This window comes from Protopterus annectens, chromosome 10.part0 (assembly GCF_019279795.1).
Source record: "Protopterus annectens isolate FY-2018-M chromosome 10.part0, PAN1.0, whole genome shotgun sequence".
In the NCBI taxonomy this organism is placed as follows: Eukaryota; Metazoa; Chordata; order Ceratodontiformes; family Protopteridae; genus Protopterus; species Protopterus annectens.
The window spans coordinates 320,349,995-320,365,305 of NC_056744.1; positions in this window are offsets into that span (position 1 = coordinate 320,349,995).

A 15,311-nucleotide genomic window follows, 5' to 3' on the forward strand; every position below is an offset into this window, starting at 1 on the left:
AAAGTAAGCACCTTCCTCCTGCTCCCAAGATTATCGAAGTGAATGGAAAAGTAAGCACCTTCCTAGTGCTCCCAAAGATTCTCGAAGTGAATGGAAAAGTAAGCACCTTCCTCCTACTCCCAAAGATTCTCGAAGCGAATGGAAAAGTAAGCACCTTCCTCCTGCTCCCAAAGATTCTCGAAGTGAATGGAAAAGTAAGCACCTTCCTCCTGCTCCCAAAGCTTCAAGAAGCGAATGGAAAAGTAAGCACCTTCCTCCTGCTTCCAAAGATTCTTGAAGCGAATGGAAAAGTAAGCAACTTCATCCTGCTCCTACAGATTCTCGAAGCAAATGGAAAAGTAAGCACCTTCCTCCTGCTCCCAAAGATTCTCGAAGCGAATGGAAAAGTAAGCACCTTCCTCCTGCTCCCAAAGATTCTCGAAGCGAATTGAAAAGTAAGCACCTTCCTCCTGCTCCCAAAGATTCTCGAAGCGAATGGAAAACTAAGCACCTTCCTCCTGCTCCCAAAGATTCCCGAGGTGAATGGAAAAGTAAGCACCTTCCTCCTGCTCCCAAAGATACTCCAAGTAAGCACCTTCCTCCTGCTCCCAAAGATTCTTGAAGCGAATGGAAAAGTAAGCACCCTCCTCCTGCTCCCAAAGATTCTCAAAGTGAATGGAAAAGTAAGCACCTTCCTCCTGCTCCTAAAGATTCTCGAAGTGAATGGAAATGTAAGCACCTTCCTCCTGCTCCCAAAGATTCTCGAAGCGAATGGAAAAGTAAGCACCTTCCTCCTGCTCCAAAGGATTCTCGAAGCAAATGGAAAAGTAAGCACCTTCTTCCTGCTCCCAAAGATTCTCGAAGTGAATGGAAAAGTAAGCACCTTCCTCCTGCTCCCAAATATTCTTGAAGTGAATGGAAAAGTAAGCACCTTCCTCCTGCTCCCAAAGATTCTCGAAGCAAATGGAAAAGTAAGCACCTTCCTCCTGCTCCCAAAGATTTTCGAGGTGAATGGAAAAGTAAGCACCTTCCTCCTGCTCCCAAAGATTCTCGAAGCGAATGGAAAAGTAATCACCTTCCTCCTGCTCCCAAAGATTCCCGAGGCAAATGGAAAAGTAATCACCGTCCTCCTGCTCCCAAAGATTCTCAAAGTAAGCACCTTCCTCCTGCTCCCAAAGATTCTCAAAGTGAATGGAAAATAAGCACCTTCCTCCTGCTCCCAAAGATTCTCGAAGTGAATGGAAAAGTAAGCACCTTCCTCCTGCTCCCAAAGATTCTCAAAAGTGAATGGAAAAGTAAGCACCTTCCTCCTGCTCCCAAAGATTCTCGAAGTGAATGGAAAAGTAAGCACCTTCCTCCTGCTCCCAAAGATTCTCGAAGTGAATGGAAAAGTAAGTACCTTCCTCCTGCTCCCAAAGATTCTCAAAAGTGAATGGAAAAGTAAGCACCTTCCTCCTGCTCCCAAAGATTCTTGAAGTGAATGGAAAAGTAAGCACCTTCCTCCTGCTCCCAAAGATTCTCGAAGTGAATGGAAAAGTAAGCACCTTCCTCCTGCTCCCAAAGATTCACAAAGTGAATGGCAACATTTCACACAAGGTCTGTTTAATCCTCATATGGCTTTGAAGTTTTCTCAGGGGTTTCTTTTCCTGCCTCTCCTCAGTCTTTTAGCCCTGTTAAGAGGCCTACAGAGCAAGTTTCATCTGATGAGGATGTGGATTCTGATGAAGAATCCTTGACCTATTCTTCTCAGATTCCCTGTCCTTTGGATTATGGGTCTGAGGAGGAGGAATCTCTTAGTTCTGATTCTTCTTTTGAGATCTCTTTTAGTGACACACTCTCTCATATGATGGAATTTTTTAAGTGGGATTGTGCCCAGGTCTCTGATGTCCAGAAGATCTACTATTAGCTTCTTCAAATAGAGTCTCTTAAACCCTCTGCTGTCCCTTCTCTTCTTGCTGGCTTATTGGTTACTTTTTCTAGAGATTTTCAGGCTCCTGATTCCCAGCTTCCTTCTCCTAAAAAAGCTGATAGGTTCATAGGTTCATAGGTTTATACTAGGCTATCTGCCCTAAGGCATTTATAAGCCTAGCCCAAATTATTGTGGCTTACACCACCCCTTATATGAAAAAATACTGTGCCCATTAGTTTGTTGTGCCTCTGTCCAGCAGTGACACAGAGTTGATTCCTGGGGTAAACCTACGATCTCCCATCCACAGGTCTAGATTTCTCTTGAACAGAGTCAGCGAGGTGCTCTGCCTCACATGGACCGGGATTTTATTCCACAGCATAGGGAGTCTCTGAGTGATAAATCTATCCCTCCAGCATGTCCTATTTATATCCGTGCTAAGGTTTAAGTCGCTTGCTCTAGTGGTTTTGGTGGATTTGGATTTTTGAGGTGGAGCATGTCCATTAATTCCGGGTTGGACATGGCCTTGTATGTCAGGCACATGTCACCTCTGAGCAGATGGTATGCGACTGAATAGAGCTGGAGTTTCTTCAATCTGGCAGCATATGACAGATTTTGGAGTCCCTTTATCCTTTTGGTGAGGAACTTTTGGGGTCTCTCCAATTGCTGCAGATGTCGGGTGAGATACATCCCGAATGGGGCATTGTACTTTCGATCATTGGTCTGATAAGTGAAGAGTACAGGGGAACAATGACCTCACTAGATCTGGATGTGAATCCCTTCATGATCAGGTGGGCAATGTAGAAGGTCTTTCTAACCACTTTAGCAATGTGAGTGTCAAAAGAAAGGCCACTGTCAACCTGGGTCCCCAGGTCCCTGATAACCTCTTCTGTGCTTAGTGGATTGCCACCTATATGGTAGCTTGGGGTTACCTTGTTTTTCCCGAAGGGTATGACTATACATTTTTGGCGTTTAACTTCAGGCCATGGCTCTGGCACCAGCTATCTGTTTCCGTGAGTCCCTTCTGAAGGATATCCGTGTCCGATGCACTTTCCACTATGGCGCCCAGTTTGCAGTCGTCTGCAAACTTTGTCAGCCAAAGTCCTCCCATGTTGGCCTGTACTTCTGAGAAGTAGATGCCAAACAATAGGGGGCCAAGGACCGAGCCCTGTGGGACACCACTTGTGACCGGCTTGGAGTCTGACACAGTGCCAGCAACTCTAACCCTGTGGGTTCTGTCCTTAAGCCAGTTTGCAACCCATCTTGTGACATATGGGTTTACATTTAAGCTGATAAGTTTTTTTACAATACCCGAGTGGGGTATTGTGTCGAAAGCCTTTGCAAGGTCAAGGTAGGCTGTATGGACTGCCTTTCCCTCATCAATGGCCTTGGTGACTGTTTTGAAGAAGTCAACCAAGTTCAAAAGGCATGATCTTCCCTTGACAAAGCCAAACTGGGTCGGGTCCAATGTCTGCAAGTCCCCTATATCTTTGTTTATGAGCTCCATTATGATCCTCTCCATAGCTTTGCAGACTATTCTTGTTAAGCTTATGGGGCGGTAATTACCAGGGTCCGTAGAGGCACCGTCTTTGTGGAGTGGGACCACAGTTGCCATACGCCACTCCTTGGGCACGTATCCTGTGGTAAGGCTGAGATTAAACAGCTGCCTTATGTGCGGGTTTAATTCCTCATTTAGCTCGTGTAGCACACAGCTGGGGACACCATCCGGTCCCATTGATGCTGTGTTTTTAGCTTTAGAGAGAGCAGCTTTCACCTGCGCATTTGAGATGTCCGGGAGGCTACACTCGGCTGGGATAGTTATCTCTCCTTTAGGGGAGAGGGTGAAATTTGCACTGAACCTGTCTGCCAGTATGTTGGCAATGTCTGTGGGTTCAGTGATTTTTGTATCATTTTGGACTAATTCTGAGCATATCTGGGAGTTTCCACCCAGGTTCCTAACATAGCTGAAAAAGGCCTTATGATTGTCCTTTGAATCCATGGCAATTTTTCTCTCAAAATTGGCCTTAGTTGATTTTATGAGTGCTCGTATTTTTTACTAATAATGATCAGGGTGACTTCCTTTTATGGATTTTGTTCTATCATGTAATAGCTTTCTCCTCTTATTGTAAAGTTTGTTAATGGCTGGGGTCCACCAGACTGGACGTTTGCCCTTTGTGGAAAGAGTCTTGGTTTTATTTGGGATTGCCTGATCCATGCAGTCCTGGAGGTGTTCATAGAAGGCATTTGTAAGGGCTTCCGCAGCTTGGGTTGTGGTTTCCTCTGGCTCAGGGGCCTTGAAGGATACCACACCAGTCTTGAGTAGTGTGAAGTTTGCTTTAGAGAAGTTCTTCACTATGGTCTTTTTGCTTGGGGTGGGGCGGGATGTGGATTTCCAGTGAGATTAGTTTATGATCAGATCTCACCAATGAGGGATATACTTCGGTGTGGAGCATTTTGTCCCCATGTTTGTGACAATGAGATCTAGTATATTTTCTCCTCTCGTGGGAACAGTGACTAGCTGTTCCATGGCATTTGAATTTATGAACTCCAGGAACCGTTGGGCTAGAAAGTTAGGGCTTGAGTAATGTTCCCAGTCTATATTCGGGTAGTTGAAGTCACCCAATATGATGGTGTTTGGAGATACATTTATACCCTCCAGTGTCTTCAGGAAGGCTGTGTGGGGTTCCTGAGTTTGAGAGGGTGGCCTGTAGCATGCTACAATTTGTAGAGCAGTTTTGCCTATGGTTAGTTGCACCTGGATGGTTTCAAGCTTAGCGTTGCCACCAACCTGGAGGTGTGAGTATCCTTTATGAATATGGATACACCCCCTCCTTTTGTGGTGTGGTTTTATAGGTTTTATAAGGTGCCTGAGGATTGCAAATTTCTTTATAAGTGCCCTTCTGCTGACTGTTCTGTGGTGTTGGTTGCCTCTGACAGGCCATCTAACTTTTTGCCTTCTATAAAGCTGCTCCTCTCTGACAAGGACAGCAGAACCATAGAGAAGTTGGGTAAGAAAGTGTACACTTCTGCTACCTTGGCCTTTAGGGCTGTGAACCACCAGACCCATATGACCAGGTATATTTTAGATCTTCTCTTTCAGGCCTGTTAGGCTATTTAAGAACATCCTGACTCTGAGGAGAAGACTTCTGCTCTTCCTTTATTAGAGACATCATCTCAGGTTGCTCACCATTCCATTAAATGCAGCTAAGATGCAGCTAATGCCTCTTTTAGAGCTGCTGCTTTTGGTTCTATGTTGAAGAGGTATTCCTGGCTTCACCTTCAGCCTTTGTCTGATGATATTAAGACTAAGCTGATAGATTCTTCTGCAGATAACAAACATCTTTTCCTGCTGCTGCTGAGCTGCTTAAGTCCCTTCAGGAAAAGGTTAAGGTTTTACAGGATTTGAAACATATTTTTGTTTCACCTGCTCCCAAGTTTCAAAGGAATTACCCTAATAAACCTGCTTTTGTCCACAGACAGTCTAGCTCTCCCTCAAAGGTAAGATGGGTGGCAGAAGGGCTCCTCCTGCTAAGTCTACTCAAAAGCATTCTTTTCCAGACAAGCCAGGTTCTGTCTGTCCATCCTTGCCCTGCTCTTCTCAGTCACATTCCTCTCTCTCTCTTTATCTTTCCCTGTGCCCTGCTCTTCTCAGTCACATTCCTCCCTCTCTCTTTGTCTTTCCCTGTGCCCTGCTCTTCTCAATCACATTCCTCTCTCTCTTCGTCTTTCCCTGTGCCCTGCATTCTCAGTCACATTCCTCTCTCTCTCTTTGCCTTTCCCTGTGCCCTGTTCATCTCAGTCACATTCCTCTCTCTCTCCATCTTTCCCTGTGCCCTGCTCTTCTCAGTCACATTCCTCTCTCTCTTCATCTTTCCCTGTGCCCTGCTCTTCTCAGTCACATTCCTCTCTCTCTCTTCATCTTTCCCTGTGCCCTGCTCTTCTCAGTCACATTCCTCTCTCACTCTTCGTCTTTCCCTGTGCCCTGCCCTTCTCAGTCACATTCCTCTCTCTCTTTGTCTTTCCCTGTGCTCTGCTCTTCTCAGTCACATTCCTCTCTCTCTCTCTTCGTCTTTCCCTGTGCCCTGCTCTTCTCAGTCACATTCCTCTCTCTCTCTCTTTGTCTTTCCCTGTGCTCTGCTCTTCTCAGTCACATTCCCTCTCTCTCTCTCTCTCTTTGTCTTTCCCTCTGCTCTGCTCTTCTCAGTCACATTCCTCTCTCTCTCTTCATCTTTCCCTGTGCCCTGCTCTTCTCAGTCACATTCCTCTCTCTCTCTTCATCTTTCCCTGTGCCCTGCTCTTCTCAGTCACATTCCTCTCTCTCTCTCTCTTCATCTTTCCCTGTACTCTGCTCTTCTCAGTCACATTCCTCTCTCTCTCTTCATCTTTCCCTGCACCCTGCTCTTCTCAGTCACATTCCTCTCTCTCTCTCTCTCTTCGTCTTTCCCTCTGCCCTGCTCTTCTCAGTCACATTCCTCTCTCTCTCTTCGTCTTTCCCTGTGCCCTGCTCTTCTCAGTCACATTCCTCTCTCTCTCTCTCTCTCTCTCTTCATCTTTCCCTGTGCTCTGCTCTTCTCAGTCACATTCCTCTCTCTCTCTTCATCTTTCCCTGCACCCTGCTCTTCTCAGTCACATTCCTCTCTCTCTCTATTTGTCTTTCCCTGTGCCCTGCTCTTCTCAGTCACATTCCTCTCTCTCTCTCTCTCTCTCTTCATCTTTCCCTGTGCTCTGCTCTTCTCAGTCACATTCCTCTCTCTCTCTTCGTCTTTCCCTGCACCCTGCTCTTCTCAGTCACATTCCTCTCTCTCTCATCGTCTTTCCCTGCACCCTGCTCTTCTCAGTCACATTCCTCTCTCTGTCATCGTCTTTCCCTGCACCCTGCTCTTCTCAGTCACATTCCTCTCTCTCTCATCGTCTTTCCCTGCACCCTGCTCTTCTCAGTCACATTCCTCTCTCTCTCTCTCTCTCTCTCTCTCTTTGTCTTTCCCTGTCCCTTCCTATTTGGTTAATGATCACTCAAAAGTCTTGGTTACTATCCATAATTCACCAGGGTTATTTTATGGCTTGGAATTATCTTCCCCCATTTTTGGGCATTCCTCAGCCTCCTCAGGAATAGCTACCCTTTTTTTCCAGAGGTGCTTCAGGACCTGTTGCTCAAGGAACAATTCAGGAAGTTCCAACTCCTCAAAGGGGGAAGGGGTTTTACTCTAGAATGTTTTGGTCTTCAGAAAAGAAGGCACCTGGAGACCCATTCTGGATCTCTCTCAGCTAAACACCTTTTTGAAGCTTCCTTCCTTTTGAATGCTATCCCTTCAAACCTTGTTCCCTCTTCTTCTTCCTCAGGCTTTTCTAGTTTCCCTGGATCTCAAGGATGCCTATCTCTATGTCCCTAGTTATCCTCTTTTCAGGGCATTCTTACATTTATCTGTTGCTTTCTTGCATTTTCAGTTCTCTGCTTTGCCCTTTGGCCTCTCTACTGTCCCATGGGTCTTCACCAAATGCCTCACTGCTGTGATTGTTTTTGCAGATTGAGAGGAATCCAGATCTTTCCTTACCTGGATGACCTTCTCATTCATAGATTCATAGGTGTGTACTAGGCTAATGGCCCTGGAGCATTTACAAGCCTAGCCATAGGATTATTCTGGCATCGTGCCACCCAAGTTTAGTTCCCAGTGCCTCAGTCAGTCGAGTAGAGCCACTGGACTGATCCCTGGGGTGAATTTTCTGTTTCCACCCATTCATCAAGATTTGTCTTTAAGAGGGCCAATGAGGTGCTCTGCTTGATATGTATGGGAAGTCTATTCCAGAGCATGGGCAGTCTCTGGGTTAAATTCATTCAGGCTTCCTCTCCAGAGATTTTACTTCATTATCTTCACTTTGCTATTTATCTCCTGTAAAACCTAGAATTTGCAGTGAATTTCCAAAAAATCATTCCTGAATCCTTCTCAGGATCATGTTTTTCTAGGGTGCAGGCTCCAGACTATTTCAATGCTGGCGTCTCTGCCTCTGAAGGCTTTAACTCTTGATTTCTTTCTTTCAGTCCTTTCTTCCTTTGGACTCCATTACAGCCAGGGAGATTCTATGAGCCCTGAGTTATATGGCTTCCAGCATTCCTATGATTCCTTTGGCCAAACTTCATATGAGAAAGTTCCAGTGGTTCCTGAAGACAATCTGTATTCAACATTCTCAACGCTTGGATTGTCCAGTTCCCCTTCTCCCATGTCTCAAGCTTGAACTACTGTAATAATTTTTTTCATTGTAAACTATGTAAAATGTCTATATGTCTTTGTAACTATCTGTCATTGTTAACCGTGTCAGAGCTTTTCTCCCCGGGACTCCGCTGAAAATGGACATATATCCAGTCGGACTATCCCGGTCAACAAATGTAAAATAAATAAATAAATAAATAAACTTCAGTGATGGATTCACCAGTTGTCCCTTAAACTCAGGGCTTCCTTTTCAGCCTGCCTCCAGTCCTCTCTCAGAAACTCTTTACAGATTTTTCCAACATGGGATGGGGGGGCCTCCTTTGGTCTTCTGAAAGTGTAGGGCCTTTGGTGTCTTCAACAAAAGAAGGACTACGTCAATATCAAAGAGATGAGGGCTCTTCTTCTTCTGGCTGTTCAGGCTTTTCATTCTCTTTTCTTTCCAGGGTCCCTCAAAGTCTACACAGACAATAGCACAGTGATGTGGTGAACCAGCAAGGAGGAGGGAGGGGCAGGATCTTATCTCCTGTGCAGACTAACTCTTCAGGTTTGGGATGTAACTGTCCAGTATCAGGTGACCCTTTAGGCAGTTTACATTCCTTCAGATTAGAACTTTGTGGCAGATTCTGTGAGCAGGTCCATAATACAATCTCATGAATTGATGCTTCACAGAGATGTGTTTCTGGACATTGTCCACCAGTGGGGTACACCTCAAGTAGATCTTTTTTCCTCCCTCTGAACTGACAACTTCCGCTTTTTTGCACCAGAGTCCTATGCCTTCTGGCTTGAAAGGTGGACACCCTCTCTTTTTCTTGGAAGTGGATGTTTCTTTATGCATTCCCTCCTCTTCCTTTCACTCCAAGGGTCCTGTTCAAGTTAGAACAGGATGCTCCCAAAATCTTGTTGCTGACTCCCTTTTGGCCCAGATAGCATTGGTTCCTTTTCTTCTGCATTTAGCCAAAGGCAACAATTACAAGTTACCTCACAGGGTGGACATACTCACACCAGACAAGGGTCTCTAATTCATGTAATCCATCCTCACCTGTCCACTCTTCACATGACTTGTGGGTGATAGGGTTTTGATCCCTTTTAGGCATCTTTTTTCTGAGGACATGCTTTGGGTCCTGCAGGTAGCCAGGAAACCCACTTCCAGAAAGTCTTATTTATACAAATGGAAGAGATTTTCTGTCTGATGTCTTTCTTGCAACCTGGATCCACTTACTGTGAAATTCCTAGGTTCTCTCTTATTTGTGTGATTTGCTCAATGCTGGGTTTGCATACTGTTCTGTTAAAGTCCATCTATCAGCTATTTCTGCCTGTCTGCATTTGATTCGCCCTTTGGCTTCTAGATTTAAGTTCAAACAATTTCTTAAAGACGTCCTTCACATTAGGCCTCACAGGAAGCTTATTCCTCATTCCAGGGACCTTAATTTTGTTTTGGAAAATTGACTCAGGCTGCTTCTGAGCCTGCAGCTTCAGCTTCCTTAAATAACTGTTCTTGGAAGACTGTTCTTCTGGTTCTTACCTCAGTCAGACAGGTGTCTGAGCTGGAAGCACTTATGGATGTCCCTCTTTTTTAGTATTTCATAAGGACAGGGTGTCTCTTCATACTAATCCTCCTTTTATGCCCAAGGTGGTTAACGTATTGTCTCTTAATCAGTCTATTCATTTGCCCACTTTTTCCCTTCTCCACAATCTGCTAGTGAGAAGGTTCCTCACATCTTGGATTTTGCATAGACAACGCAGGTATTATCTGAATAAAACTAAAGTCATTCGCAAATCTGAGAAAATTTTTGTTTCCTTTCATACTAGATCTTTAGGTTTGTCTGTTTCCAAGCAAACCATTTGTTTCTGGATATGTAAAGCCATTTCCTTCTGCTATTCCTTCCATGGGAAAAGCCTTTCTTCTTCTGTTAAGGCTCATCCTACCAGGACTGTGGCTTCTTCTTTTGGTACTTTTTTAACAGTTTGTTGCTGAAGTGAGGCAGCTGCTTGGACTTCAACTATAACTACAAGTTGGGTGTCGTTTCCAGGGCAAGAGACAGTTTTGCCAGGGCTATCCTACATGGTTTTCTTGAAGGTTCTACTGACCCTTCCTCCTCCCAACTTTCTTCCTGAGCTTTTATACTCTCCCAGTTTTAAGGAATAATGCAACAGTGATATGGCAGGACATAGTACAGTAAAATCGTACTATAACAGTGCATATCCTTGCCTCCACTGCTGCAGTAGGACATAGTACAGTTGTGTAAAACCTTACCATAACAGTAGATGTCCTTGCCTCCACTGCTTCAGTAGGACATAGTACAGCTGTGTAAAATCTTACCGTAACAGTAGATGTCCTTGCCTTCACTGCGGCAGTAGGACATAGTACATTTGTGTAAAATCGTACTATAACAGTAGATGTCCTTGCCTTCACTGCTGCAGTAGGACACAGTACAGCTGTGTAAAATTGTACTATAACAGTAGATGTCCTTGTCTTCACTGTTGCAGTATTCACTCCCTCCCTCCTCCCCTTGGTCCTTTTCTCCTTCTGGATGTACTTGTTACCTACTAGTATCCTTAGACTGTTGTTTCCATTACGGCTTTTCCAGTTCTGAGGATGGTACATCTGTATATCATGTCTATGCCCTACGCTTTGCACTGGGAGCATACATGTGACATAAGGCATTCCTATTACAATCTAAAGGCTTTGGTATACTGGCCGGATATCGGGCTACCCTTGGCAGGGGATCCCTAGTGTAAAGAATACTGTAACAGTAAAGAGAAGGACATCTACTGTTTTGGTAAGATTTTCCACATCTGTACATTATTCACAGACAACATGTGCCCAGTGTTAGACTTCTCCAATCTACATGCATCCTTGTGTTGCTGATTACGTCCTCTTTGGCCCTCTTCAAAAGGAACCTTGACGATTGGATGGGAGAAAAGAAATTCACCCCGGGGATCACGTCAGTCGCCCTGCTAGACACGGGTCCAGGGAAGTAAATAGTGTGGGAAGAAATAGCCAGGGAATTGTTATAGCTAGGCTTGTATAGGCTCTAGGGCTGATAGCCTAGTACCAACCTATGAACCTATGAACCTATAAACTAAACAAATATAAGTAACATATTTATAGTAATGCTAATAAAATTGTACCATCAGCAATACTCATCAAAACATGCATCTTTACAGTAATAGCAGTTCATAAAGCAAAGATTTTATATCAGTCTACACTCTCTTACCATAGTCTTATCAATAATTACTCAGTTTATTATGAAATACACAGTGTGGGTTCAAGACTGGATTCAGTACAACGGCTGTCATATAGAAGGTCACTGACAGACTTAGGCCTTTCAGTCAGTAGGTCACCTTATGTTACTTTCGAAACTTGAGAAGCTCTGCGTCAGCCCTAGAGCACCCCTTAGTTACACAGCTACTGTTCTGATAGTTGATATAATGTCTGTATTACTATCTCTTTCTCATATATCAGGACAGTCAGTGGTGTGCTACCACAAGGATTAGTTCTGGGACAAATGTTGTTTTCCCTGTTTTTTAATAACATTAACCTTTAACCTTGGTGTACGGATGATCTTTTAATAGTAAACTCTGGTGTGTCAACCCTCAGGAAAGGAAAAAAATTTCAGTCTGACTTTAAAGATCACACATAACAGTCTACCTATCAAAGCACAAAGCCTCAGATGTTACGATATTTGGAATGGCACAAAGGAAGGGTACTTGATGTTTCCCATCCAACTAAAAACCCCATAAAATAACTTAATAAATCACGTAAACTGACACAGATAATTAGCTTATCTTAGATTCATGGCTATCCTTTCAGAAGCAGATAGAATTGTTTATAGATGGAAAACTCTGGCAGCTTAACCTCAGTCGCAAAATCACTTGCCACCTTTTCTCAGAAACAAGAATAGCTCTGTCCAAAAATTATCGGCTATCTAAAGATGACTACATCCTGCATGTAACTGTATTTTAAACCCAGAGCGTTAGACTATAAGTGAACAAAAGTACACATTGGCAAGACCAACTTGTACACAAGCTGTTGGGAAAAAAGTACTCTCCTAAAACAGTTTCTGCCTACTAGAAGAAACTACTTGCAGACATTTGAAATCAGCAAACCTTAGCTGTATTTTAAGCAAAGCCAAAGGAAAACTTTCACAGAATATAAATATAGCAGCTTTTACTTTTTACTAGAAAAGCTCACCCAGACTCTTGTCACAACTTGCTCTGAGGGAGAGGTTAGTTTGTTTTTGCTTTCTTGTCGTTTGTGTTCCTTTATTGCCTTCTTCTACTTTATATATTGTGATTCATTTTCTTTACACTATGTTTTTATTTAAACAAAGAAAGAGACAACAGTTATGCCTCTTCTGTGTCATACAGAAATTAAGATTTTCTCCACTCTCTCACCCTGGTGCTGTTGTGTTTTTAAATTCAATTGTCTTTCTATTTGCCTGCCCATTATGTAAATTTGACCACATATCTCCTTCCCTCTTCCCTTTCATTGGTTGTTGTGAATACGGACAAAAATATAATTCTGTGAAATCATTCCCCTTCAACTATTTAAATTTATTATCCATCCTATTGTAGTCCACAAAACCAGAATACAAAGTGCCGACCCCTTCCAATGTATCTTGCTCTCTTAAAGTTAGTGGCGCTCCACTTAGATAGATAAAGCTTAACTTATCCCCTCTGTCATATCTAACTGCTTAGTGCACACTGCAGCTCTTAGGATATTAACGCGTTTTTCCATTTTACCTTTAAAGTCTGTAACATCTATTCCAAGAACACCAATTACTGGTGAGCCCACATTGTGCCTCTCAGTAGTCAGCTTGGGATTAATGCTCCTGTTTTGCTCCTGGTGAGAGAAGGAGCGCAGTTCATAGATTCTTGATCATTTCTAGCTAGGAAATGAGTGTCTGTGCTTGATGTCCCTGATTGGTCTGGCAACTACCAGGAAAAGGCTACAGCAAGCCTACAGACCCTTGCATCATATGGGACAAGACTGTGGATCACCAAACAGGCTGTAGCCTGCATCTCATCGTGGGATTGGTGCTAATGTTTTACTTCTGGTAAGACAAGAAGCAAAGGAGCATTGCAGCCCAGCAGAGAGAAGCTGTGGTGAGAGCAGCATTAGTAGTAGCCAGGCAGTGGCCAGTCATGCGACTCCCCTCTTTTCATCATTCGTGGTAAGCTAATTCTTTCTTTTCAGTAAGTACTGCTTGATTTGCTTTTAATTTCAGAATATCTGCCTAAATACTTTATCCATAGATCACCAGGTTTTTCTTATTAAAATTTTTTCTAGTGTTTTGAAGTGTCCTGTATAGCCACAGACACCTTGAGTTGACATTTTTTCGTGTGAAAGCACCATTACAATTTCACCAGTACCTAGTAGAACACAAGACAATTAGTTTGCAATGACAAGCACTGTCCCCAGATACTCCTGACATTGCTTTATAGTCTCACTGCAACTGTTTCATTAATTAAAAATGGATATGAACGTTCCCGTTAAAGGGATATGAACTTTCCCGTTATCTCTGTTACCAGCTCGGTGCACATGGGCATCCTGAGGCAGTGTAGAAATCGTTGGATGTTTATTGGCAACCAGTTAATTCTGAAACAAACTGATAAGGTATTTGGGAGAAGTATTTACACAATGTCACTGGAGGCGAAGCTCTCACATAAAAGTACTGCTAATGTCAATAAGGTTGTCAGTAGTACACACTCTGCACCCATCATACACAATTCAGAGAAGACACATAGATCTATATATGCTGAGGCACTTAAATGTAACCTTCCTATACCCAAAGATCTCCTAGATGCACTACACATAACAAATATCCTCAGCAATCCTAAATGTACTCTTTCAAAACAACACCCACCTCAACACATACAGACATATCTCATGGAACCTCTACTTCTAAGCCCATAAGGCAAGCCACCACAGAATCCAACATTCTAGTCATTGTAGACTCCATTGTGAGACACAATGATGTCTGTCTCACCAGGCTGAGTAAGGGGAAAGTCATAGGATCCACCACATTATGCATGCACTCAGGTCACTGGACCATGGGTACCAGTATGGCTCAGTCATAGTCCATGGGGGTGTAAATGACCTGAGATGTACCTTTCTAGACTGTACGAAGACATCATAGAGCTCTCAGAATATGCGTTTCAGGCTGGTATGACCCTAACATTGAGAAGCATTTTACCTTCTCCAAGGATGATGTCACAATATGAATAAAAGATGACTAACTTTAATAATTGGCATAGCTTCTGGTGTCATTCTAAGGGGGTGCAATATTTGTCTACATAGAAGGAGATGGACAACAGACCACGCTGCTTTGCAAGGGTTGGTCTGCACCTCCCACCTCTAGGCTTTCAAATATTAGCTAAAACATTGTCCTCCGCCATAGTGCCTCTTGTAGGCAATGCCAAACTGAAAGTACTTGTGACATAACAAATTAAAATAAAAAATGTTTAAAGGTTTTACTGCTCAGTGCTAGAAGTCTAAACAAAGAACTCCACTCCCTACAAGCTCTCCTCAACCTACAGAATACCATTGTCTGTGTGGTCACTGCGACATGATTTAAAGCCATGAAGAGCACACCAGCAGTACAAGGCTGTAATGCCTTCCATACATTTAGACTAGCTTCTACACAGACAGGGACTACAGGAGGAGGTGACTTGATTAACATCAAACATAAATATACCTTGAGGCCAGTTAAACAGGACAATGCTCTTGAGCTTCTCCACATTCAAATCCCCACAGACAAAATCAAATACAACTTCCTTGCAAGCTATAGGTCCCTCTGCATGACTGAGGAAACCCCTACCACGTATTTAAACATATTGGAAACACTCCCCAGCCACCCCAGTACTATATTCATGTGCCATTTTAATTGCCTCACTATTAACTGGGACTCATATACCACTCTAAATGTGCAGGCACGGAGATTTTTGGATTTTGTAATCACAAACTCCATGGACCAGATTATCAATATGCTGACCAGGGGTGGAAATGTACTGGATTTGGTCCAAACTAATAAGGAGAGTGCTGCACAACCCATACAGTAATGCCTTCCTTGGTAAGGTCAGACCACAAAACCGTCTCCTTTGAAATAAAAATAAAACTTACAGCCTTATCTAATCCTGGAATGTTCAGGAACTGCTGTAAGGCTAGTTTCCTACTATAAAGTGATATCTGGCAATGCTGAGAACACTGCAGCCTA